Source organism: Megalobrama amblycephala, linkage group LG13 (genome assembly GCF_018812025.1).
Source record: "Megalobrama amblycephala isolate DHTTF-2021 linkage group LG13, ASM1881202v1, whole genome shotgun sequence".
Classification (NCBI taxonomy): domain Eukaryota; kingdom Metazoa; phylum Chordata; class Actinopteri; order Cypriniformes; family Xenocyprididae; genus Megalobrama; species Megalobrama amblycephala.
The window spans coordinates 428,245-455,321 of NC_063056.1; the positions used below are offsets into that span (position 1 = coordinate 428,245).

Here is a 27,077-nt window from a genome sequence, read left to right on the forward strand (position 1 = left end):
GTAGATGAATTTCGGTAGAGTTGAGGGAGCATTTCCTTGGAAAACAAAATGAATCCACCTTGTCTTCAGCAGCTCAGATTTCAGGAATAAATGGAGAGAGCTATGAAAACATGAACTGTCAAACAGTTTAATCATGCTGATGGAGAGCACATGAATGTTTGCTGCAGCCAGATTGTCCCTCACATCTTCTCCCACTCTTGCTTCAAGGTTGAGGGGTTCAGGGGTCCATCATTATCATCATCTTCTTCATCCTCTAGATCAACGATGTACCCATTGAGAAGAGCAGCAGTGAGGGACATGATGGATGAAGGAGTTCAGCAGCAGAATTGGCACAGCTGATGGCAGCAGGACTTTAAATGCATAATTGTTAGATCAATAAGTTTGAATAAAACTTTTTCATGTTATGTTGATTTGTATACTGGGTGTCATTCCTACGCAGAGCCTCTTTGAATCACTATACAGTCTGTGTCTATATTTGTTCTTCATGCTAGTAAGTGCTAACCACTTATTGTCGAGAACAGCACTTAATGTAGTGCGATTTGCTGGCTTATGTGGGTGCAGTCAGTTTTGACCACAAAAAATGAGGTAATTTGATTGAATGTCGTGTATTTACGGGATTTTAACTGCTAGAAATACATGACCAGTTTTAATGTTATTTTAAGGTGGAGTAGAATAAAATGAATGGCAAAACTCAGCATTTTGTCGTACGTCAGTCACCACTGTTGGATATCAGCCTGCACTTTGGTCGCAGATTTAATCAGCAAACGAGCAGTGGAATATAGACCAACTGAATGACACATCAAGTACAAAATCTCAAATGATGTTCATAAAACTTAATCTTTGCTATCTGGCAAACGCTCTGTCTACACTGTTTTCAGATCATCCACACTTCTTCCTCAGATAAGTAAGCTTAAGTAAAACGTGTTCTTTTAACAGAAAAGCTCAGATTGGGGGGTTTAAATTCTGGAAATCTGGGAACCGTAAACATGAACGCTCGTAAAAACAGTCTGATTTTTTTGTCTCCTTTATTCGACAATACCAAAATCACTCTTTTGAAATCATGCGCTACTGGTAAACACTATGTAGAATCACACTTCAGCAGTTGTAATTTTATGTGTGCTGAAAATAAAAAGGAAGCAGCAAAAGAAGCGAAAAGCGCTTGAGGTAAGCAGTTTTCAGTTTTAGCACCATGTAGCGATTTGAACAGTTATTAATCAATTTATGGGTGGAATATGAATATAATAATTCATAAAGCTTTATGAATAATTATTATGCATATACCGACCCAAGGGGGAATTAACCATATATGGTGAATTAATTACAACGAATTATAATCAATTACATATATGCTTAGTTCTAGTTTAATAATTATTTAGAGAAACTGTTCGTTTGTCCCGCAAACTATAGCTCCTCCAGAATGTTATAAAAAAGGAGGGTCTGTTCTCTGGCCACGAGAAAGACTTCCTATTCTAGCATCCAAACGTAAAGCAAGGATATAGGATCGAAACGTTAAAGTGACCTGGCTTTTGTTGAAATGAGCAAAAAGAACAATCGAGCATGAATAATGTGTTTAATATATGCAAACTACAACTACAGAGGTTATACATCTAAATACCGAATACAGAAAAATATACAAATATATACAAAGGGAACGTAGAGACAGGACAGGGAGGATGGTCAAAGAATGGCAAATTACAACAGTTAACCCCTTTGAAAGAGAGCCAACACAGAAATCAGTTTAAACAAATTTCAGAGAAATTATAATACTTGCTTATGGTTCAAGTCGGTGTGCAGCAGAGTTTCAATGCGCCTGGCTTGGTTGGTCCTTTCCGAGAGGGTTTCTCCGGCGGGGTTTTCAAACGAGGTTTAACTGATGCGTAAGATGACAGAGAAGAACGAAGAGAGAGAGAGTCCGAGGAGATGGTCGTCCCGGAAGGAGAGCGCGTGATGGCAGTGCTGTCGCCTGAGGCAGTTCAGGGGCAGTCGAGAGACAATCGGGAGACAACGGAAAAGGTGTGTGTCGTTGTTTTTATGGAAACCCAAGCTAACACACTTCCTGAATTGTAGTGGCCAATAGATGCGCAGAACTATTTGGCGGGCAAAGTTCCTTTGTTTGGTCTCCTAGCTGAATTTGCATACCTTATGACTATCAGATCGGATTTCGAGATGGAGTACTTTCTTCACAATATCATTAAGCAAATCAAACGATGCATTTGACAGCCATGTAATATACATAGATGAATGAGACATGGAAATAGCGTTAAAATGAATCTAAACTTGATATATAAACAAAACATGTAGAAGCAGTTATGGTTTACAGACAAAATTCCATCATTAAAACTAACACTAGCACAAATACACTCATTTAAACACTAGGAAACATGCATACGCTCGAAATACATGATGGGTATATTTTGGCATCATTGTATTTTACATATACAGTCAAAAATGTATGTTTGTGTGTTTCTGTATGTGTCTGTGTGTGGTGTGTGTTGGAATGTGATCTGGTCCGTAGTCCACATGAGTGACCCTTTGATGTCCCAAGAGCTGGAAGTGGACATCTCTGTTTAGTTTCGGCCAGGCCGCAAAGTTGTCAAGTGGGCTCATCTTTTGCAGACCGGTCGGAGCTGAGATGAGATTTTACAACCCAGTCCAGCATGCTAAAAGCATTCTGAACATTCCAAAGTTTATTGATTATCCTGATACGTGTGCATATGCTACAACCATGTCGCGTTGATTTCATGTCACATTTTCATTGCTGCTACGACCTACGTCTACTGACCAGCCAAACACACTGTGCGATGATCATGCTGAATTTATGACACGGTCAGAAAATGATTGTAGGCTATGTGTCGCAAGACCGGGAAACGGCCATCTTTGAACCTCTCTCACTGTACGACATAGGACCACCGATTCAGAGCCACGATCACAGAAATCACCACGATTGTTTTACGATGGCAGTCTTTAGACTGGGACAGTCACAAATCGTGCGGCATATCCCGGGCTTTAGTCATGGAAATTAAGGTCGTCGGCGAACATATTTCATCAATTTTTTGTTGACGAAATTAACACTGCAGCACAGTAGTAAAAACTTTTATCTCAGAACCCACAACTTAAATGCAAGCAGTGCCTTTCACATTATTTAAGGAAATATCCATGATCTCACTTTGAGTTATTTTTGCTTTGGTCTTTATTTTTATTGACAAAGTTATGAATAGAAATACAAACACGTTAAGAAGGACTACTGTCTCCTTTCAAATGGCTACACTGTTGTCCACATTTTTGGGGTTCAGATAGGTGTAGGGAAGCTCCAAATTCTTGTTCCGCTCCTCGATGAGATCCGACAACTCCCTCAGATCCTTCTGAAACTCTTCAATGAGCTTGCAGGGGACCTCTTCATCATGCAGATTTTCTGGGAAATGTCCCAGAGGGTACTACGGATAGGGTTAGTAAATAACATGTTGATAATAAACATGTTTATATCAATGTTTAACACGCTGCGTATGACAGAACACTAATATTCTGCAAGAGTCCACTGCAACACTATGCTCACAGTTTGCTAAATGTCCTTTGTAATGTAACGGTCAGGTAATGCAAAGTAGTGTAAGTAAGACATTGACATCCAGAGTAATATCATGCCATACACAAGAACATTTCCTCTGATGATGTACAAACTCACTTGGTCTGCAGAATCCTGGGTCAGCAGTCTCAGGACAGCCATTATATTCACCGTCGTGCTCACATCAGGAAGGGTCTCCAGGATCGTGTCCTCAGTGGTCTGGCCTTTCTCCTTGGGAGGGGCTTTCTGAGGGCACTGGGGAAGTTAGGCATCCAGCTGCCAAAGTCAAACTGGGGGGGAAACAAAGTGGTGAAAAATTATGACATGTAACCCAAATATTCACAAAGAATAATAAGAGCATATAATAAACATCACTTAGGCCATGAAAAGTGGATATGGACAAGTTTTTCTTGGCATTGTGGAATACTTGCTCTAAGGGCTTGAAGTATCGTGAGGTAATGTAAATAACAGACAACAGTTAAAAGTCCACAAATCTGTTGAGCTCAATAGCCAATCAACTGAAACTCCTCCCCTTCATGCTCCTGTTTGTTACTCATTCAAGGAGCCAGGACAACAGAGGGTTTTTTGAGCTCGGACACTGAACGGACAGCTAGAGGAATGTATGGAGCAATACGCTGGATTTGAGAAAAGGCGTATGGGATTAGGATCAGGGACTGCAGCTTTAATGGCTCTGTGTGACTGGAAGTGAATTGACTTGTACTAACTCACCTGTCCATTGTTTAGAGCGGCATGTTGGGCTGACGCAGTGAAGATCACCATGGTGACAAACTTGACGAGCTCTGTCACAGTCTGAAGAGATGATGGTATTCCTGTGAAGTAGAATGAAAGGCTGTTTCTGTGAGGAACTCAATTTGGGATGTTTATACATGCGTGCGAGTTGAGCCATAAACTACAAACTACTTTTGACTGTTGACCTGGTTCAGTTCTAGTCAATGAAACAGTTAATTGCAGTGGGGTTTACAAAAGAGGTTGTGCCTCAAACATGTTTATGCTATGCAGTGCAAATACTGAGATGATCACAAAAAAGAAAAGGAAACCTTTGTTGGATTAAATGTCCTGATATGGCAACAGTTCCTTTGGAAATGATAACACACCTGAGCCATCTCTTCCCAGGAAGCCATTGGTGAATATCTCACTGATCCATTGCTGCAGCTCTGTGTCCTTCTGCACGTGTGCATCACATTGATAGTAGTGTGACAAGAAAGCCGCAACAAACCTGTAAGTAACACAGTCAGATGTTTCAGGTTTACATATTTATAGCTTACCTTCTTTTTTCTTTTTTTTTTAGATTTGCTTTGCATTTATTTCTTAAGCTGGAATTTATTCAAAGCGACTTGCAACAGTACAGCATGTGCTTACTGACTATTAAACCCATGAACCTGTATAACTGACACTGTATTTGTTGAAATATGAATCAGAAAGTGCACCAGGACGTATTAGTTCAGCCCTAAAAACTGGATGTCTTAAGTAACACACACATACACATAGTTAGAGAGTATAAAGCATAATGCCTATTAAAAACACTAGACTAAACTCCACTGGTAGTCATACTTGTTGATGATGTTCCACAGTTTCATCCCATCATCTCTGTAGTAGTAGTGGGGTACATTCTCCAGGCCTCTCTCACAGATGTTATAAGGAAGACAGAGGGCGCTATAGGTCAGGGAGGCAGTAGCACGCTTCAGCAACTTTGCCAATGACTCTCCACCTACTCCTGCATACTAAGAGTTAATGGAGAAAAGACACATGACATAAAGTTAGGTTAAAGGCTATAAACAAAGATCTGGCACCACAAACGCCATTGTGAGGAGAAATTTGCTGGATTCAACAAAAATGTGTATTGGATGATAATTGAAGTTTGAACCTCTAGTGCCTCTTTAACAATGCTATTTGCATACCATGGAAATGACCCCATCCTTGGATATCAGCCGATTCCGGGCCATGATGTTGATCTGGAGCGTGTATCGGATATGGGGAAAGAGGAGCTAGAGAAGGAAAAGTAAGAGATTTGCATTCACTGCCATTATTATTTGAAGATAAAAATATATGATTAATGAATTTTAATGTTCTGCGTAGGCTTTGTTCACAGGCTATAGATGAGTCAGACCCGCTCTCCAAAAGGCAAATAGTGAAGGGGAGCAACACCTCTGAGGTAAAATAGACAACTGCGACCACAGACTACAACTGCAAAAACTCCCTACCGTCAAAAAGTATACAAGTAACATGAACTTTAATGACATCCCATTCTTAATCCATAGGGTTTAATATGGAGTTGGCCCACCCTTTGCATTTATAACAGCTTCAACTCTTCTGGGAAGGCTTTCCACAAGGTTTAGGAGTGTGTTTATGGGAATTTTTGACCATTCTTCTAGAAGCACATTTGTGAGGTCAGGCAGTGATGTTGGCGAGAAGGCCTGGCTCACAGTCTCCGCTCTAATGCATCCCAAAGGTGTTCTGTCGGGTTGAGGTCAGGACTCTGTGCAGGACAATCAAGTTCCACACCAAACTTGCTCATCCATGTCTTTATGAACCTTGATTTGTGCACTGGAGCGCAGTCATGTTGGAACAGGAAGGGGCCATCCCCAAACTGTTCCCACAAAGTTGGGAGCATGAAATTGTCCAAAATGTCTTGGTATGCTGAAGCATTAAGTGTTCCTTTCACTGCAACTAAAGGTTCAAGCCCAACCCCTGAAAACCCCACACCATAATCCCCCCTCCAACAAACTTTACACTTGGCACATTGCAGTCAGACAAGTACTGTTCTCCTGGCAAATGCCAAACCCAGACTCGTCCATCGGATTGCCAGGCAGAGAATGATTGGTGATTGGTCCCTCCAGAGAACATGTCTCCACTGCTCTAGAGTCCAGCGTCAGTGTGCTTTACACCACTGCATCTGACGCTTTGCATTGCACTTGGTGATGTAAGGCTTGGATGCAGCTGCTCGGTCATGGAAACCCATTCCATGAAGCTCTCTATGCACTGTTCTTGAGCTAATCTGAAGGCCACATGAAGTTTGTTCCCAATTGCTTCCACTTGTTTTAATACTAACAGTTGACGTTTGAATATTAATTAACTCGCTATCATTCTCTCTCTCTGTGGATGTGGCATGTCTGGAACATACCCGTTGTGCTAAGAGCTCACAAATCAAACCAACTCATGCATGACAGATTCAATACCTTGTAGAGAGGGTGTGGAGGCGGAAGATTGCGCAACGTCGCCACAGTGAACACCTCTGCCAGCAGGTGAGTTCTCAGCAGGTGAAAGTCGACCTCGTGAACGGCAAACTCTGCATTTCGAACGAAGATCTTGGCCAGTTTCCAGTCTGCCTTTGAATCCGTTGGGAGGAAGATCGGATTCTCTTTGCTGGGCTCTTGCCTTAACTGTGCAGAATGAATTTGAACATGCATGAAAATTGTACAAACGGTTTCTGAGGGAATCTGGGTTATGTTTTTTCTCCCTTTAAGAAAATGACACATGCCATTCTTTTCAATAATTAGATTGTTTACCTCATCTTTCAAGATTTATTCATCTGAATTTAATTTAATTTTTAATAATGGGAAATTACACAGTTTTCTTTAAGAGTCAATATTATTTACCAGTTTTCACTGTAAAGCTGCTTTGACACAATCTGCATTGTAAAAACTTGACTTCAAATTCAAGATATTCACCTGTATGGCGATGGGCAGCATCATGCCATGGGGGTTACTGTACAGCAGGACCAGGGGAGCCGTGAGGTACTGCTGCCTGCCATTGACTACATTTCCCACCAGCCCGTCCAACATCTTATAGTCAGACAGGAAGATGTTCCCTTTCTGGGTGTGTGGGTAGATCATACCAAATAATGAAGAAACACAGAAAATTAGACAACCAATGCAAGCCAGACCCAGTAATTCCAAGTAATGCCAGTAGAAAGTAGTGTACCTTCATCTCCTGCTTCAAGCTGGTCCCTCTTAGGGAGTCTTTGACCATGTCGTCTGTGACGGGGAAATTCTCAGGCAGCTTTGAGCAGCGCTGGATCATCATGGGATTGAGGCCATTCAGAAAATGGTAGCCAAAGAACTCATCCTCATCCCAGTGCTCCTGAATGTATTCTGCAAAGCATGCTATATCAGACCATATGCTGCAGTACAGACAGTACTTTACTTGTAATACAGTAATTTTGAACAGTTCAGTTAAAGATGATTACCAATGGTTTTCCCTCTGTTTTCACAAAGAATTACTTCCAGTTGGCTCATGCTTTCCCACGATCTTCTGCTGTCAGCTAATCCAGTTAGTTTCAGAGCAGCTAACCTACACACACAGAATACACAGGGACACAGTTAAAACATTAATAGTGGAACTAACCTTGATATACAATCTATGATTTACAGCTTTAGTTGTGAGCATTTTTGTACTTATTAGATATTATATTATTACTGCCTTCAGTAAGACAAAGCTATTTTGCGAATGCCATCCACTTACATGCAAACTATACTGAATATAAATGGATCCTGTTTTTAAATCACCACAGTTAATTTTGCACTAAAGCATTCTAAAAATTAAATCTAGCAGTAAATATTCAGCATTTCCACCAGTGCAATCTATAACTACAAACACACCATATTTAGGCTAACCTACAAACAAAAACAGTCCACTGATACAGTCCATTGTCCGAACAGTAATGTTGAAATGGTTAAGCTTGCTGTCATGGGCCCACTACTGATGAACTCTCTAAATTCATCTCTGGAGTTACCATTACATTGGGTACCCTGCTTTTAGCTGAGTATACATGGCGCATCCTTGAAAATGTATCATAGTTCATTTTGAATAAAGCATACTCTACGTTATATAGGGGCCTCTACGTCCCCTATATAAAACTTATGTCTCCTGTGGTGCTTGGGTCCGTGGAACCCAGATGTAACAGAAATTTGTAAACCGTAGGTAAGAAATGACAAACATGGTAAAAAACAAAACAGTTAATGTAATAAAAGCAGAACCTTACGGCTTCTAGAGTGTATAACAAAGAGATGAACACTACAGGAGGGTCACTTACTGCTTTCCAGCATTGAAGTTAAACTCGGTTTCCTTTGTGAAAGAGAATCGGACTTCAGCTGGCAGAGCAATGGCAGTGTCGTAATCGATAACTTGGGGTGTGCCCTCAGCATACATGCGCCACCTGGGAGTGGAAAATTCAAATGTGATTCAATGGAAGGAATTTAATTTCAATGAGTTTATTCTAATATAACACAGACACTTGTGCTGGTATGCTGCCCACAAACCTAAATAACTTTTGTTGCTCTTCTAGCTGCCTCGTCCTTTGTCTTTGGGCTATTGGGTTGATGTCCTGGAACACGAGTGAAGCTGCAATGCAAATGCCAACATTAATTCACAGTCTGAACTTGTTTGTTTGCAAAACAAATGTGGGCTATATTTTGTATGTATCATTACTTGATCATAGGATGATGACTTGTCATCCATGTAATTTTTTTTATCATAGACGCTTCCATTTTATTAAATTACAATTAAACTGAATCAACCAGCCTATAGTATTAGCCTATAGCTAAATCACAGTCCTCTGAGATACATAAAAAAGATGCTTTAACTCATGAATGAATGACAACTACATACAGTATATCTCTCCATCATATGAAGACACAAAGGAATTCTTCTGCAATATACAAAAGTGTGCTTGTGCACGCATGTGTGTGGGCGTTTTTGTGATTTATGAGAACACATATGTATAATGACATTGGTATTACAACGTAAACATTTCATGAGTCCTCATATATAAAATAGCTTTAAAAACATACTAAACAATGTTTTATTAAAAATGTAAAAATGCAGACAGTTTCCTGTGAGGGGTAGGTTTAGGAGTAGTGTAGGGGGAGAGAATGTACTGTGTGTACAGTATAAAAACCATTTGATAGCAAAACAAACCTGTGTGTGTGTGTGTGTGTGTTTCAAGTACACAGGTAAATGATAATTTTGCCCATGACCTGAATTGGAGTTGCCTACCTTTAGCAGGTCTTAAAACGATCCTCTCGTTGCTGTCAAGCCAGCTGTAGCATGGAAACAAAATCTCGTCACCTTCGGGCGTCTTGATCAAGATCTTATCGCAGAACCACTGGTTGTGAAGAAGACCCATAAACGGCTTGGAGTAGATCTCGACAGATACGAGCTCTCCCAGGGACGCCTTGCAGCGTATCTTAAATGCTCGCTCCTGCACAGACATGTTCATTAGGGTTTATTAGAGCCATTATAGGTAAAATACAAATAATAATAATACAAGTACAGAGTTGGGGGAGCCATGTGGTTCCATGGCACTATTTTAATGAGTTTTTTTCTTACTCACAGAATATTCAAGTTGGTTTAATTGGGCGCACTTACCGATCCTTGCCGAAACCCCTGAAGGTGGTTCAGCTTCTGTTCCTCGCTCTTAGCCTCAGTACCACGCAGCTGGATGTAGATGAGGCTAGTTGTGCCCGCCAAGAGCTGCTTTCCTGTGTGCGCCGTCACTGTGTAGATCATCATGGCTCTTCTGCAAAGACATGAAAATCAAATATGAGTGTCACTGTCACCTGATGGAGGATCTGGTGAAGCTGGCAGCGATCAAAACATTGATTTTGAAGATGTTGAAAATGATAGTTTTGAGAATATGTTTGAGATTGTATATGAGCTCATACTCATGACCTCAAATGTATATTCTCAAAACTATCATTTGCTGAATGTACTGGGAAATGAGTTCTGGTGAGGACAGTGATGATGGTATAAAACATCTGCTCAAAATGAACCCTTCCAAGCTCCAAAAGGAAACAAAATATGCTTTGTTTTATTCTTCTGTAATGCTTACTCTAATATTAGGTGAGTTTTATATTATCGCAGCAGGTGGAGATCCATCCGTGTTAGATATAGATCCGGGTCGCTAAAGACCCAAATATGTAAAAATGATTGGCGAAACATTGATGCATTTAAGGGTTAAAAACTCAGTGTTGGACGATAACAAGAACAGTCGGAACTGGGAAATTAATCTGTAAAACAATGGACTCAAATGAAGGGAATTCAGGGACACTTACATGCAACACTTTCCACTTCTCGTTGTAAATGACTGCAAGACCTCCTTAAGTACATTTCAACATTTTCAGTTTGCTCAAATGTGAAAGGGTCACTATTGGTCAAGTGAATGTAACTATATAGAGTATAGACAAACACGCACACACACTCTTTCCTAACCCTGATTTAACCCTAAATGACAGTGAATAATGAATAGCACAGCAGCACCTAACCCTGGCTGTAACCCTGCATGTGTGAAAACACCATTTGACCAACTCATTAAATTTAATTCATTTAGTTTGTTAGATTTGTAACCAGAATTAGAGTTTGAATGTAAAAATACAGCCAAATACAAATCCAATAAGACGAAACTGTTAGTACGGATATCAGCCTTTAATATAATGAGCTACATGTTTAATTACAGATTGATTATTCCTGTAATTTTACATACATATGTATCTAATTTAAGCCAGAAAAAATGCAATGTGTCATTAATGATAAAATATTTAAAATAAGTCAAATTGTTGTTTTACAGATACTGTTTGAAATTTTACATGAATTTGTAATTTAAGAAAACTGAAAAAAGTAATGCAGTAATTTTCCCGTATAAAAAATGAGAATTACTGTATTTTGTCATTAATGAAATAATCCTTAAAAGATTATTTTACAGATTTGTAATTTTACAGAGTTTTGAATATAATTTACAATAACAGAAAACTACTGTAAAAAAGGTCAAGTTATTTTCCATAAAACTAGGATTTTTTAGAGTGTGTGAACTCACCTGGTCTGTCCTCGTCTGTTCGTGACACAAAAGTTTTTGATCCTGAAGGGTTCACAGGTGGTCTTATACTCTGGGGACGGGCTGGGACCATTGTTTTCTGGGGGTCTGATGTGCTTCCTGTGCCCAAACCTGTTTGATGGAGCTGCTTGGTGGGTTTCAAACCTGTTTGATGGTTTTAGTTTCAGTTCAAACCCCACCTTTATCAAACAGGACCGTCCACACTGTTGAGTTGATGGACAAATTACAGTAATTCTCTTTGTTTATACAGGAAAATTGCATACAAATGTGCAATTTAAGAAAACAAATTATGTATATTATTGTAATTATGTAAAATTACAAAATTAATCTGTGATTAAATATGTAGATCATTATATTAAAGGTTTATGTCCATAATAACAATTTAACATTTCTCTTTGTAATTTGTAAAGTAAATCTTCTTAATTTTATGTTTAGGTGTATTTTTACATTTAAAGTCAGTAATTGTGGATCCAAATATAGCAATCTTTTTTCATTACACCAAACAATGCATGGTGTGTTTAAAGAGCTCTCCAGGTCGAGACTTTCAGCCCACACACCAGTGGATCCAAACTGCTTCATAAAAACTTTGTATATAAGAAATAAGAAAAGCACACAAATTTTTTTTTTTTTTTACAAGCAAACACCCCAGAAAACACCCATAAACCTTCACAAACACACTCATGGCACACAGCCAATCTTAATTGGTTACATGTCATCTGATCAGAATGTGCATTTGTTATTTGTGACAGAAACTCTAGACTGAGACGTCTGAAACTGGAAAAAGCAGAACATGGAGAGAATGGGCTGAAAGCGCTGAAATGAATCCCAGCATGCATTGTGTTCAAATGTGGAAAACTTTGAATCCTCAATGCGTCAGAAGCACACGTCTGTATGGTGGAAACACCTTGCTGTGAGGTGACGGTATTAAAGTCCCTGTAAAGCAATATTAATATATGTGTTCAATATAACATAAGTGACATATTCAATATGTGTTCTGAGTCTGTCTCTCCACAGAAAAACGTGTTATTAACCACCCAGCCAAATTTGAATGATTAAAAAACGCCAAGTAAATGTGTTACGAGTGTTACGACTGTTACGAGAGTTCAGGTTTCAGTGGGCGGAGCGTACATGAATATTCATGAGTTTCCCGGATATTCACGTGGAGCTGAGAAATTTAGTTCAGCTTCTCCTTGTATCTCAGTAGGTTTAATGGATTATTAAATATAGTTTCAGCACAAACTTATGCCTAAACTACAATAGTTGATCGTTTTATAACAGTGTATGATGTTTTTATTAGTCTGCATGTTTTGTGCAGTCGTCCCTGACTGAATTAACACATTCACTTCGTACAATTTTAGGATAAAAACACCATATATTTTTCCTTTTAACCTTGCAATTAGGTTCAAATTCAGTGTGATTCAATTAATGTGATTTGATTCTGCATTTTTATATTCATTCACAGGGTTACTGAAATGCTTCCCCCAATGTGTCTTAGTCAGGGTGTGAATTACACAGCTGCCTTCAGGAGGTCAGAGGGTAAAAACCTTTTGTCCATTGTTCATGTTAGTCCTTAATGATGCTACATTATCTTAATAGCTTATTAAAACTGGCATTTGCAGAATGAAGCCAACATTGTAAAAGTATTGTTAGTTCGTATTGTCTGCAGGATAGTGTTAATGGCTACACAAGCTTATTAAACTGTTCCAGGTACATTAAACATCAGTACTGCCGCTCCCTATACGCATATTAAATATATATTAATAAACCACGTGCATCATTTTCAGGTACGTTCACAAACATGTGGAACTTTATATTTTTGACTATTGTAGTTAACGGGTGAGATTAATTAAACGTGTTTAACGAAGTTAATGATTTAACCACCATCAACACATCTGATTTGATACTAATGCAATTTTTCATAGCTATATTTTAATGTGCTATGCATTGGGTTTTGAACCATGGTAAAGATATTTGTAGCCTGATTTCATGATTCCTCGATTAATTGTGAGTGCTCAATTTCACCAAAATATTCAATAAAAAGTAAAATCATAATTATATATATTAAACCATTTAAAAGATGATAATATAGCATAACAGTGCTATCATATATAAACCTATGCTAACACAGAAGAATACATGTTTCTAAATGTTCACGGCGGTTTCAAAATAAAAGTTTAAACCCTCGTTTAAACTCTCGCTCTGACTCTGCATGTTTTGATAACATGTTCTTGTTGAAGAAATTACAGTTATTAATATCATAAAGAAGTGTCCAAATATTAAAGATTAAGTGGACATTTGAATTAAATGTTGCTTGGCCAATATTAAAAAAGGATTTGATCTGCTGTAAAAACAACAGCAAGAAGTGTAACAACCATCATCTAGCTGCAGGCTTTTGATATAATACGTATGTATTGTATTATGTATTTTTACAGTGTTGTTAAAAACCATAAAATAACTTGCTTTTGTTACTTTCATTAAAACATTTATTACTGCCTCATTGTTTTAAGTCATTTTAAAGACTGTTGTTCACTGTTGATTTATTTTTATAACCACACACACACACACACACTAAAAAGATAATAAAAAGGTTTTCAACCTTTTGTACACACGCACACCTACGTTTATCGAATTTCACTCCTGTTTTTGCTCAAATTCAGTTGCATCAAACCTGCTGTAACATAGCCAACAATTAGCTGGCAGAAGAGTCAAACTGCCCCTCTCGTGAAAGACTAAAGATCTGGTGCTCGCGCCCCACAGGTCGAAAACCCCTGTTTTAGATGAAGCACGGATGTGTCCGTCACCACATGCTACTGATAGTCGGAGCATGTTCTGAAGATGAATAAAGGTCTTACGGGCGTCCAACGACATGAGGGTGACAAATCTCATTTTTGGGTGAACTAACCCTTTAAAATGATTCCAAACATGAAAAGTGAAAAACAATAAATTCACATAATGCATCCTACGCAGTGTAAAGTCTTTCTTAGAGAGCTTTCAGTGCCTGAAGTCTGGGGGCAAGTGTTTGTATAGATGAGTGAGGAGAGTTTGGGCAAGGCAGTGTCTTATGCTGTTTCTTTGAGATGTTCTCTCCTGATGAGCTTTATTGTTTGATTTCAACTTTTGTCTCCGCAGGAAAACCAAGTCTTACAATGCCAGTTGCATCGAATTAACATTAGAAAGTGATGTTGCTTCAGTATCATTCTTGTACCCTCAGCTAATGTTGAAACAATGTTGAAATTTCAACCTCAAATCAATGGTAATGTTATTGATTCAACATTATAAAGTGATATTCTTTCAACATTACTTTTGCACCCTCAGTTACTGTTGAAACAATATTGAGATTAACAAAAATCAATCATTGAATCAACATTATGAAGTGATGCTGGTTCAGTATCACGTTTAATGTTGAAACAATGCTGGACAAATATCAACGGTAATATTGTTGACTCAACATTACATATCATAGTTTAGGACACAAATTAATGTTATTCTGGATCCCATTCATTACCGATGCAATGTGAACCTTAGTCTGTGTTTTATTCATACAATATTATATCTTGAGTTCATTTCAAACAAACACTGATCTTCAGAAATCCTACTGAGATGAAACCTTTCTTCTTCTTATCCTCACAGCTGAAAATGGCTGTGCTGCTTCATGAAGTGTGGAAACCGCCACACAGCGTCTGTTTTCAGGATTCACTGACCATCTTTTACTGCAATATCATCAATGCTGAAAAATATCAATGAAAATGAGAGAGATCTGAGCGAGCGTCAGATTCACCACGAGAGCTTTTCAAAGCTCCTGTACTCCAGTGCAGCTGTGATCAGTCTTTCAGCGTTCTGATTGGTGGAGGAGGACGAGTGGGAGGAGCCTAGAGTAATCAGGCCATGAGTGAGTGATCAGCATCTCTCTCAATGATAATTTCAGTTTTAAGAAAGCGGTTGAATATCGTTGTGGCCACACAAGGTTTCCCTCACAATGACTGAACTGCCTCCTTCACTTTAACCTTTTCTTTCTCCTCTCCCTGTCATTCTTCTACACTGTTTACGTCCTATAGACAGTCAGTCCAAAGTTTTATTCAGTGATGCATGTTCAAAACTTCAATGCAAAAACCTTATTTTTCATCGACAAAGATTCATGCAACATTTTAATAATGAAAACATCTAGTTTACACAAATGAGAAAGTTCATGACAAGTTAGGTGTTTTTAAATAAACTAGAAATATTTAAATATTATATTTAAATGTCCGCACCACATGCGTGTATTGTGAGGCTCACACGTCAGAAATTGAATAAATTATAATGATGAAACATTATACTTTTAAAGGGGAATATCTGAACAGCATATAAAGTATCAGCTGTATGCAAAGTGACTGACATTTGGGTTTTGACCACTGTGATATACAGTATAATGCCATTTTTACCCCCTTGCAATTTGGAAACTGTAATTTTGACCACACTCTACAAAATTACTAAATACACATATGTGACATTTAACTCCTTTACTTTCATCACTATTTATGTTTGTAAAATATTAACAAATATTTCTGTAGAAGTTAAATACCTCTGAGCAGATCTCTTCTGATTCTTCCCTTTGTTTCTGCTGATATTACGCAGTGTGTCATCTGAGACAGGTACATGTGTGTGTCATTCTGGAGGAAAGCATGAACACATTCATGAATCATTGCCCAGCTGAAATCTGTCTCAACTTTTTGAGGCTGGAGGTGTTGTTTAAACATTTTAAAGGAAAAACAGGTTAGTCAGTGCTGGATAGAAGGTGTGCTCTGTTCAGATGAGAGCGTCTCTGACAACTGTTGTTCCTGTGGCTGATGTAACAGGACATCTGAGTACACTTTTGCAATCTTCAGGTTTGGCCAAAACAATATCTGTTGCAGAAGAAGAGTATTTTTCTTCTTCAAGTCTCTCAGTAGTTGGAGTTGATCAGTTGAGGATTATAAAAGGGGAATTTGCCTCAGACTGTCCATACTGATGCTGTAGAGGACTGAAGTGTTGGTTCAAGTCTTGCTCTTTCTGAATCTAGAAGTGGATTTGTGCCCATTCTGTTCTCAAGATTGCTCTCACTTATCAAATATGACACGACCCCCTACAGAGCTCGCTGAGGCCCCCTTGTGGACCGGAACCCCCTGTAGGGAACCGATGCTGTAAAGGATTAGTCCACTTTTAAATACACTTTTCCTGATTAATTTACTCACCCCACGCTGAATGTTCTACGCCTTCCCTATTCTACTTACGGAAAAAAAACGAAACTGGTGCCGCGTTTGTTCCGTAAGTAGAATAGGGAAGGCGTAGGACATTCAGCGTAAGCCTTATGAAGAATGCGGAAGCGGAAAGTACGTTCACGGCGATATTTTGTTTATAAAGCATAAACGGTTGTATTTTTTTCCGAAAATGACCGATCGTTTCTCTAGATTAGACCCTTATTCCTCATCTGGTATCATTTAAAGCCCTTGAAGCTGCACTGAAACTGTAATTTGGACCTTCAACCTGTTGGTAGCCATTGAAATCTACGATATGGAGAAAAATCCTGGAATGTTTTCCTCAAAAACCTTCATTTCTTTTCGACTGACGAAAGAAAGTTATGAACATCTTGGATGACATGGGGGTGAGTAAATTTATCAGGAAAAGTGTATTTAAAAGTGGACTAATCCTTTAAGTAACATATGAACAACATAATCTAATTAGTTACTTGTACTTGCATTAATTTCAACTTTTGTCAGAGAATAAAGCATCTAGAGAATGCCCTGAGAGGAAAAAGGAGACAAATGAAACATTGTCTGAAAAATAAAATAATCTCTAAATATATATTTTATCATAGCAATTCATAAAGAGAAAAAAATCAGAACGTTACTTACATAGCACTAAACAAAATATTTCCTAATTTCAAAGAGTTGCAGGTCCTGAAAAATACAAGTAATCATAAAGTCACTCTAGTCCTGGAGGACCTACCTAGGGAGTGAGAGAGTTTGCAGTTTACTGTAAGTGACATAAAGAGCAGCTTTTCTGGGACAAACTGCATGATCAGAACATCTTCTGAGGATGTACAGAACACAGGTAGAAGATCACACACGAGAGCCCCTGGTATCAGAAACACAGCTACAACAACCAGATATATCACAAAACATCCACATATCTTCCCATGCATAATGTCTGCCAAGACAGTTAATTATACTTACTTTTCAAAAGTGAGCTATAGCTACTTGATGTTTCTTGTTGATTAGATCCCCTATGGAGTGGACAGAGAAGCATGATGTACTTCTCTGTAGAGAAATCCTACTCACAGAACCATACTGGTACAAGAAGGGCAAGGCCTGGTCTACAATAGCAGACACACTGAATTGCTCTCAAGATCTTAAATTTAAAGTTAAATTTATAGTCACGAATGTGTGGAGGATCCAAGTTGAAAAACTGCGATGTCTGATTACCATACAGACAATTAAGTGCATTTCTTAACAAAGCAGATACAACATACAGTTTTCCAACACTACTCAAACCAAGTCCATGAACTTGAAGTAGTTTGCTATGTCCCCAAACAACCGTTCCACAGACACTCTGACTTCACTGATTCTTCTGTTGAATTCCATCATCTGAGGGGTGAGGTGAACATGCCGAAATGGGGCTTGCAGATGCTGGGTCGCCGTACACACACATTGGATGACCACTGTTCCTGCTGTGTCAATAGCCTATTTTAAATATATTATATATATATATATATATATATATATATATATATATATATATATATATATATATATATATATATATATATATTATATATATATAATTTTAAAAGGTAATGACAATGTTTCTAAAGATGGTAAAGCATTCAGACTGACCTACAGGGCCGTAGAGATGGGCAATCAAACCATTAGGAATGGCTACTGCCTGATATTTTAGACTGTGAATTCGTTTGTGACCATTATATACTGTAGGATCCTCTGTGTCACACCTGGTCTGGCAATGGGTCGTACAGTGCCATCTCTGAATCCAAAGCAGTTGTCAAAAGAAGCCCTTCTCGCTCAGATACCTGGTCACAAAAGGAAGGAGAAAGCGCACTGCCTTGTCGGACAGCACGGGGTATTCACTGTGCTGCTTTATCCAAAACTCCAACAATGTCTTCTTTCTGAAAGCTGCCTTCAATGATTCGTCACTAGACAACTCTATCAATCTCTCCTGCTCAGCAACAGCTAAGTTCTCTGAAGAAGACACTGTCGATACTGAAAGGGTTTCTTATCCAGCTGCTAGCTTCAGGCATCACTGGGAAATAATCACGGAACTGTTGTCTGAGCGACACGAGGTGTGCAGCGATGTTCTCCCTGATTCCATCATCGAGCGTCAGGTCACACCAAAAGATGATCAGCACCACTGATCAAGCCACGCTCAGTCTCAGACTGAAGTCAAACAGAGTCACAAGTACCAAAAGGAGTGGCTTACTGCGCTCAAACTGCCAAATTGATCTGTATTAATATATACAATAAAAACTACAGAAATTAAGGTAACTAATGTACACTGAATGTGTTATTTTACATTTGATTACTTTGAATTTCTGTAGTATTTCTTACCTGAATAGAAACCCAGTTAACCTGAAAAACTTAGTTCTGGATCTGGAGCTGCTTAAAAAAAAAAAAAAACACTGTCATACTGTGGCCTTACGTTAGCCTACATTTTCTACATGATACACTCTAAAAGAAAACTTACTTTGAAATGCTGAAGTAGACCTTGTGCAGTTGCATGGCCCATAAACTGAGATCCAAAGAACCTTGACTGAACATGTTCATTTAACCAATACTGCACATGAAGGTCCAGTTGCTTGCTTTTAGTTGTCTGGTTCAGGGACATGATCACAAAAGCTCCACATCTGTTGACCTCGGCTAGAAGTTCTTTTTTTATATATGGCACCAGTCCAAACTTAGCTATATATCTGCTTTTATCTTTTCCACACGTAAATGTCTGAACAAGCCCCGAAGACCTCCTCGATCCCGTCATTTGAGCTGAATGAGCGATGGCTCGTTACCGTTCTCAGCACCCAAATCACCTCAGCTCAGCTTAAAACAATCTTCTGTCCAATGATCAGCCATTGGGTCCTCCAGACTGGAGAAATTTTTGCTGTAGTGCGACAAAAAATATTTAAGACCTGTCGAATCTGAATTCAAGACATTTTAAGACTTTTTAAGGACCCGTGGCCACCCTGAGCAAAGGTTAGTCTAGTCTTTTAATGAGGCCTTAAAGTGCTTGAACCCCGATGAATGCTGCTCGCAGCTATATTTGATTTTTGTCTTTTTATTTGTCAGCTGATACAGGATTAATATCAGTACTTATAATGGAGCTGGGTCAACTTCTGAGGGAGCAAACAGAGGTACAAGATGGGCTGTCACCAACCCCCTCAAGCATACCTGCTCTACAGAAAGCACAAGCCACTGCTGGACAGATGGGACTGACCACTGGTATGACTGGACCGACTACAGTGCCGGCTGCTGGATCTGTCACTGCTTTGTCCCCAGCACCAAAAGTTGCGTCTCCAACTGGTCTGATCCTATTACCCTCCCTGTGTCACAGTTTTTAACAAACTGACCAAACAAGGTCATGGCATCTTTGAGCTGACTGTTTCAGTCATACAGCACAGGTTAAAAAAAAATCTAATTATTGCCACCCAGCCATGGGAACACACTTTTTTTTGCTGTGCACTAATGAATACAAAACAAATCCCCAGTTCCCTTTCGTGGGAACTATCGATGCTACGTCAGTGACGTGATGGGAATCCTCTGCATTTTTGTGTTCGTGAAGCACTATTGTATCCAACCAATGAGAGAACGTGACGTCAGAGGCGGGCGACGTCAGAGGCGGGCGACGTCGCGGACCGGAACCTATAAAGCATGCCCAGAAACAAAGAACACTAGCTTCTGTTGTCTTCAGTAAGCGCTATTTGTATCTTGTCTGTCTTATTTACTGTTGTCTGTCTACCATCTCGCCAGAAAGTGATCTCTTCGTCTGAGGACAAGAGTTTCTAACAAGTGAAATAAGACACATAAAAGACATATATATATATATATATAAAGAAAATGACAGAGAAAAGCCAGCGTTTCACTAAGTGTGCACCTCCTTGCCCGCGATTCATCGTGGAGGGAGATACACACGAGATGTGTGTGAAATGCCTGGGAGTTGAGCACGCACAGGCAGCTCTTGAGGGGGCTGTCTGTGTGCACTGTGAGCGGCTCACTCTCAGGGCGCTGCGCTCACGCCGGGCGCTCTTTGAGGAGGGCGCCGCGGCGAGTGTTCCCCGGGGGTCTGGTCCCGCTGCTGCCGAGGCACAGCGAAGGCTGCACTCGTGGGGTTCACAAATGGATCTAGCAGAGGGGGGAGAGACGGGCTTTGCCTTATCGCTCCCCTTACCTGCTAGATCTAGTGTCTCTCCTTTGGTGGTGGAAGCACGCGCTGCGGTTTCTTCCCCTCAAAGGGAGGCACCGGCACTGAATATATCTTCCTCCGAGGAGGTTGATGTTGAAGGTGTCGAGGGTGGTGATGAGGGACCGTCATCCTCATCTCCAGCCCATGAGGAGCTTATGGAGGTAGTGACCCGGGCAGTAGAGAAACTAAATATAAGCTGGCCCGCGGAGGAAAGCGTTCCTAAAGTTAAAAGCAAGTTGGATGAACGCTTCCTCCCAGCTAGGTCACTACCCAGCGTCGGGGACTGCCGTTCTTTCCCGACCTCCACACCGAGGTGTCGAGGTCGTGGAATAGACCTGTGCAGTACCGTGTCTTCAGCCCACAGACATCAATGTACAGCAATATTACTGGGTTGAAGCAACACGGTTATGGGGCGATGCCTCGGGTTGAAGAGACGCTTGCGAGCTATCTCTCGCCCGAGTCTGCATCGTCCCTGAAATCCCCGACGTTGCCCACCAGACCGTTAAGCAAACATCGAATCTGGTGGGCAAGGCTTATTCGGCAGCGGGTCAGGCTGCGGCATGTCTGCACACTATGTCAATACTGCAGGCATACCAAGCTGATCTGCTGGGGGAAATTGACGAGAGTGGGGAGGTTTCTTTTGAGGCCATTCATGAGCTGAGGAAAGCCACAGATTTAGCTCTCCGTGCCACCAAGGAGACGGCCAAGTCAGTAGGCCGCTCTATGGCAGCCCTGGTGGCCACGGAGAGACATCTGTGGCTCAATTTGGCTGATATCAAGGATAAGGACAAACATATCCTTATGGATGCGCCGCTTTCCTCCGAGGGCCTGTTCGGTGACGCAGTTAACACTGTCGTCGACAGGTTCGAGGAGGCGAAAAAAACAGAAAGCGGCGTTCCAGAGATTCCTCCCCCGAAAATCTCATCCCCCTGAGGCTGCTGGGCGGGGGCAGCCTCAGCCGATAGCCGGCTCCTCGGGACACAGGTCCCAGCAAAAGGCTAGTGTGGCCGCCCGTGCTCCCCCGCGGAAAGCTTGGGGACCGGAGCGTGCTGCACAGCCGAAGCCTTCCGGGGGTAGGGCGGATCTGAGGACCGTCATTATTTCCCGGAAGGCTTCCCAAAAGAAATCCTGACGCTCATGGGCCAGGGTTTCTGAGGGCAGCCCCCTCCGAAGGGGTTCGACGATTAATTTCTATCGTTCCCCATCGGCGCCCTCAAGGGACTGTTCTGCCAACCCTGCCACCCAGTGTGCGACAGGGCGCAGCAGTCCCTGTCGATCCTCCGAGGAGGTTCGGCCAGCACGTGATTCGCTTATCTGCCGGTGCGCCGCGTCAGATAAACGAGCCAAGTGCTCAAAAAATACCAGAGACCAGTCTCGAGAGGCTGGTTCCCTTAGTAGAATTTTTGGAGGAATGGAAATGTCTTCCAAATATTTCGAAATGGGTGCTGCTCATGGTAGAACAGGGCTACAGAATTCAGTTCGGTTCTCGTCCGCCCAGGTTCAGTGGAGTGATTCACACTGTGGTAGCTCCAGAGCAGTCTCTGGTAATGGAACAAGAGGTTACGACGCTTTTGCAAAAAGGGGCTATAGAACGGGTTCCCTCTCCCAGCAAAATGTCGGGCTTTTACAGCCGCTACTTCATTGTTCCAAAGAAGGATGGGGGGTTGCGTCCGATCATAGATCTTCGTATACTAAATCGATCTGTAAAGAAGTTGAAGTTCAAGATGCTTACACTCAAACAGATTATTCCACAGATCAGATCCGAGGACTGGTTTGTGGCGATAGATCTGAAGGACGCATATTTTCACATTTCCATCCATCCTTCTCACAGGAAGTTCCTCAGGTTTGCTTTCGGGGGCGAAGCATACCAATACAAGGTTCTTCCCTTCGGCCTATCACTATCACCCCGCACGTTCACGAAGTGCGTGGATGCAGCCTTGGCTCCGCTGAGACTCCAGGGCATCCGCGTGCTGAACTATATCGACGATTGGTTGATTTTAGCTCAAACAGAACGTCTGGCAGCTCAACATTGAGATGTTGTGTTGTCGCACATGAAGAGGCTTGGGCTGAGGCTCAACGCCAAGAAAAGTGTGCTGGTTCCGAGTCAGGTTGCCAACTATCTTGGGGTAATCTGGGATTCCATCACGATGCGGGCGCAATTGACTCCCGCTCGTGTGACTTCCATTCTCGGGGCCGTGAATGGGGTGAAGTTAGGCCGGTCACTCACTGTAAAACAGTTTCAGAGACTGTTGGGTCTGATGGCAGCTGCGTCCAATGTTGTTACTTTTGGCCTTCTGCACATGAGACCCTTACAGTGGTGGCTCAGGACCAAAGGGTTTTCTCCGAGGGGAAATCCTTTTTGCATGATCAAAGTCACGCGGCGGTGCCTTCGTGCTCTGGTCATGTGGAAAAAGCCTTGGTTCCTGTCCCAGGGACCCGTGTTGGGAACTTCATGTCGTCGGAAGTCGATCTCTTTGCCACAGAGGAGTCAACTCAATGCCCTCTGTGGTATTCTCTGAGGCACCCAGCTCCTCTGGGGTTGGATGCCATGATACAGACGTGGCCGAGGCGACATCTGTATGCTTTTCCCCCAGTCTCTCTGCTCCCGGGAGTTCTGGACAAAGTCCGTCAGGAAGGGGTAGACCTGATATTGGTGGCTCCTTTCTGGCCAACAAGAATATGGTTTGCGGACCTAGTATCACTTCTTCACGGCTCTCCTCTGGAGCTTCCAGTCAGACAGGATCTCCTGTCCCAAGCGGGCGGCATGATTTTACATCCCCGTCCAGAAATGTGGAAACTGTGGGCCTGGCCTCTGAGGGGGCAAGGCTCATAGAATCGGTCTTCCAACCGAGGTTGTGGAGACCATCCTTCAGTCCAGAGCTCCATCTACAAGGAAGCTTTATATGTATAAGTGGAAGGTTTTCGCTACATGGTGTAGTCAGCTATGTGCTTCAATTCCTTCAAGAAAAGCTTTCAGAAGGCTTAACTCACTCCACATTAAAAGTGTATGTGGCTGCTATTTCAGCCTATCATGTTCCTATGGGTGGTGTCTCGGTAGGTCGAGACCCCTTAGTTGTTCGCTTCCTTCGTGGCGCACTGAGGCTGAGGCCTTCAGTACGCCCAAAATCTCTGACCTGGGACTTAGCCATTGTGTTACAAGGGTTGGCTGAGGCGCCCTTTGAGCCTTTGGAAGATGTGTCAGATAAAATGCTTACATTGAAGACTGTGTTTTTACTGGCCATCTCATCCTTGAAAAGGATAGGTGACCTTCAAGCTCTTTCGGTTTCACCATCATGTTTAGAGTTTGCACCAGGCATGGTTAAGGCCTTTCTACATACAAGGCCTGGTTACATTCCTAAGGTCCCCACTAGGGTCCCAGGTCCTATCGTTTTGGAGGCTTTTTATCCCCTCCGTTCACTAATCCGGATCAGGAAAAACTTAATCTGCTGTGTCCTGTGAGGGCACTGGACGCTTATGTCCACAGAGCTGCCCTGTGGAGAAAATCAGACTAACTATTTGTATGTTATGGGTCCCCGAGTCGAGGGGGCCCAGCGTCTAAGCAGAGGATGAGTAAATGGGTGGTTGAGGCCATCTCATTGACGTATAAAGCCCTGGGGCGTCCGTGCCCCTTGGATGTTAGGGCACACTCAACAAGAGGTATGGCTGCTTCAAGAGCTCACATGTCAGGGGTTTCCTTGGCGGATATTTGTGGCGCTGCTGGATGGTCATCCCAGCACACCTTCATCAGATTTTATAATCTTAATGTGAGTAGTACTCCGGGTGCTTTGGTGTTACAAGATAGCAGCCAGGCACTCGGAGGCACGGTGTAGTGGGGACAGCGTTCCCATCACGTCACTGACGTAGCGTCGATAGTTCCCACGAAAGGAAACGTCTTGGGTTACGAGTGTAACCCTTGTTCCCTGAGTAAGGGAACGAGACGCTACGTCACGTTGCCGTACCTCCAGCATGCCTGGAGCGCTTACTTCAGACATATCTCAGAAGCTAGCGTTCTTTGTTTCTGGGCATGCTTTATAGGTTCCGGTCCGCGACGTCGCCCGCCTCTGACGTCACGTTCTCTCATTGGTTGGATACAATAGTGCTTCACGAACACAAAAATGCAGAGGATTCCCATCACGTCACTGACGTAGCGTCTCGTTCCCTTACTCATGGAACAAGGGTTACACTCGTAACCCAAGACGTTTTGAAGAAATGACCAGCCTCCAGGCAAACTGTCTTGACAAAAAATACTTTTGAGATGTGTAGTGCACACCGCAAGTTTATTATGACAATTGAGGAGGCTTTTCCTCTAATAAAGCATGCTGGAGGCTTCAAACTTATGCGCAGGAGCAGAAAGCTTATAGACATAGCTCTGCCAGAAGGGTATTTTGTGTAAACTAAAGGAATCTAATCTAAAGGAAAGAAGCAGTCTAAACAAAGCTGTTGCTTACATTGTCCCACTGCAATGTGATCTCTCCCTAAATGGGGATAATCCAAAAAATAAGCTATATCAGTTACTTCTTTGTGTGTATTATGGCCTGTGTGATATTCATTTTAGGATGACAGTGTGAGAGAGCAAACACACGTGAACTGCAAACAGCAAGTGGCACTGCATGTTCCTGAAAGCCACAAAGCACACTTCATCACCAGGTAGACGACAGTAGAGCAAGGCTGACATGTCACTGTTGTGGGGTTGAGTGGGCGCTGTGACTTCCTCAGTAGAGTCAACTCATCTTCTCAAGTAAGAGTGAGGTGCAGGGTGAAAGCAGGGTCACTGCTAGGGTTTTTCTTTATTGATTTGCTTTGGTAATTGTCACTGTCTTTCCTTCTGTTGTTCACTTAAGAGCTGCTTTGAAAACATCTGTAGAAAAGCATCTAGTATAAAAGCACAATAAAAAATTTAAAATGACACTGAGCAGACAAGAATATCAAGTCAGCTTTTGTACAATAGTAAATGATTACGATTTTAATATCACTGTGTCATGTGATAAAACAAAACAAAGATTTACTGAACTTATAAACCAAGTGACATTTGGGCTGTAGGGCTCTTAACTAAAACTGGAAACTGCTCAAATTTAATAGTGATTTAAATAAAAAAGAAAGCAAACTCAAGTTTAATCAGGATGATATGGAAGAGGATTAGGGCCAAGCAATAATAAAAAAATAAAACCATCTCGAGATTAAAGTTGTTAAATTTTGAGAAAAAAGTCGAGATAAAATGTTGAAAATAAACTCATTAAATTACGAGAAAAATGTTGAGATAAAATGCTGAGAATAAACTCATTAAATTACGAGAAAAAAACTCGATAAAATGTTGAGAATAAACTCGTTAAATCACGAGAAAAAAACTTGTTAAATTTCAAGATAAAATGTTGAGAATAAAGTCATTAAATTTCGAGAAAAAAGTTGATAAAATGTTGAGAATAAACTCGTTAAATTACGAGAATAAACTCGTTAAATTTCGAGAAAAAAGTCGAGATAAAATGTTGAGAATAGTCATTAAATTATGAGAAAAAAGACGCTAAATTACGAGAACAAATTCGTTAAATTATGAGAAAAATGTTGAGATAAAATGCTGAGAATAAACTCATTAAATTACGAGAAAAAAACTCGATAAAATGTTGAGAATAAACTCGTTAAATCACGAGAAAAAAACTTGTTAAATTTCGAGATAAAATGTTGAGAATAAAGTCATTAAATTACGAGAAAAAACTTGTTAAATTTCGAGAAAAAAGTTGATAAAATGTTGAGAATAAACTCGTTAAATTACGAGAATAAACTCGTTAAATTACGAGAAAAAACTTGTTAAATTTCGAGAAAAAAGTCGAGATAAAATGTTGAGAATAGTCATTAAATTATGAGAAAAAAGACGCTAAATTACGAGAACAAATTCGTTAAATTATGAGAAAAATGTTGAGAAAAAAGTTGTAATTTAACAACTTTTTTCTCGTAATTTAATGACGTTATTTTCAACATTTTATCTCGACTTTTTTCTCAATTTAACAAGTTTTTTTCTTGTAATTTAATGACTGTATTCTCAACATTTTATCTCGACATTTTACTCGGAATTTAACGAGTTTTTTCTCGTAATTTAACAAGTTTATTCTCAACAATTTATCTCGACTTTTTTCTCGAAATTTAACGATTTTTGTTCTCGTAATTTAACGAGTTTATTCTCAACATTTTATTTCGACTTTTTTCTCGAAATTGAACAACTTTAATCTCGAGATGGTTTTATTTTTTTATTATTGC

The 27,077-nt window shown here is 40.7% G+C and overlaps 1 long non-coding RNA gene and 1 pseudogene across 1 annotated transcript; both read right to left on the reverse strand.

The window, feature by feature from the left end:
* Nucleotides 1–3,172: 3,172 nt before the first annotated feature.
* Nucleotides 3,173–27,077, reverse strand: part of LOC125243772 — a 34,986-nt pseudogene continuing 11,081 nt past the window's right edge.
* LOC125243773 lies at nucleotides 18,203–20,139 on the reverse strand. The gene is made up of 3 exons (XR_007179118.1): nucleotides 19,122–20,139; nucleotides 18,986–19,036; nucleotides 18,203–18,880 (listed from the first exon to the last, which is right to left on the reverse strand). It is a non-coding gene; the product is annotated as an uncharacterized LOC125243773 (long non-coding RNA).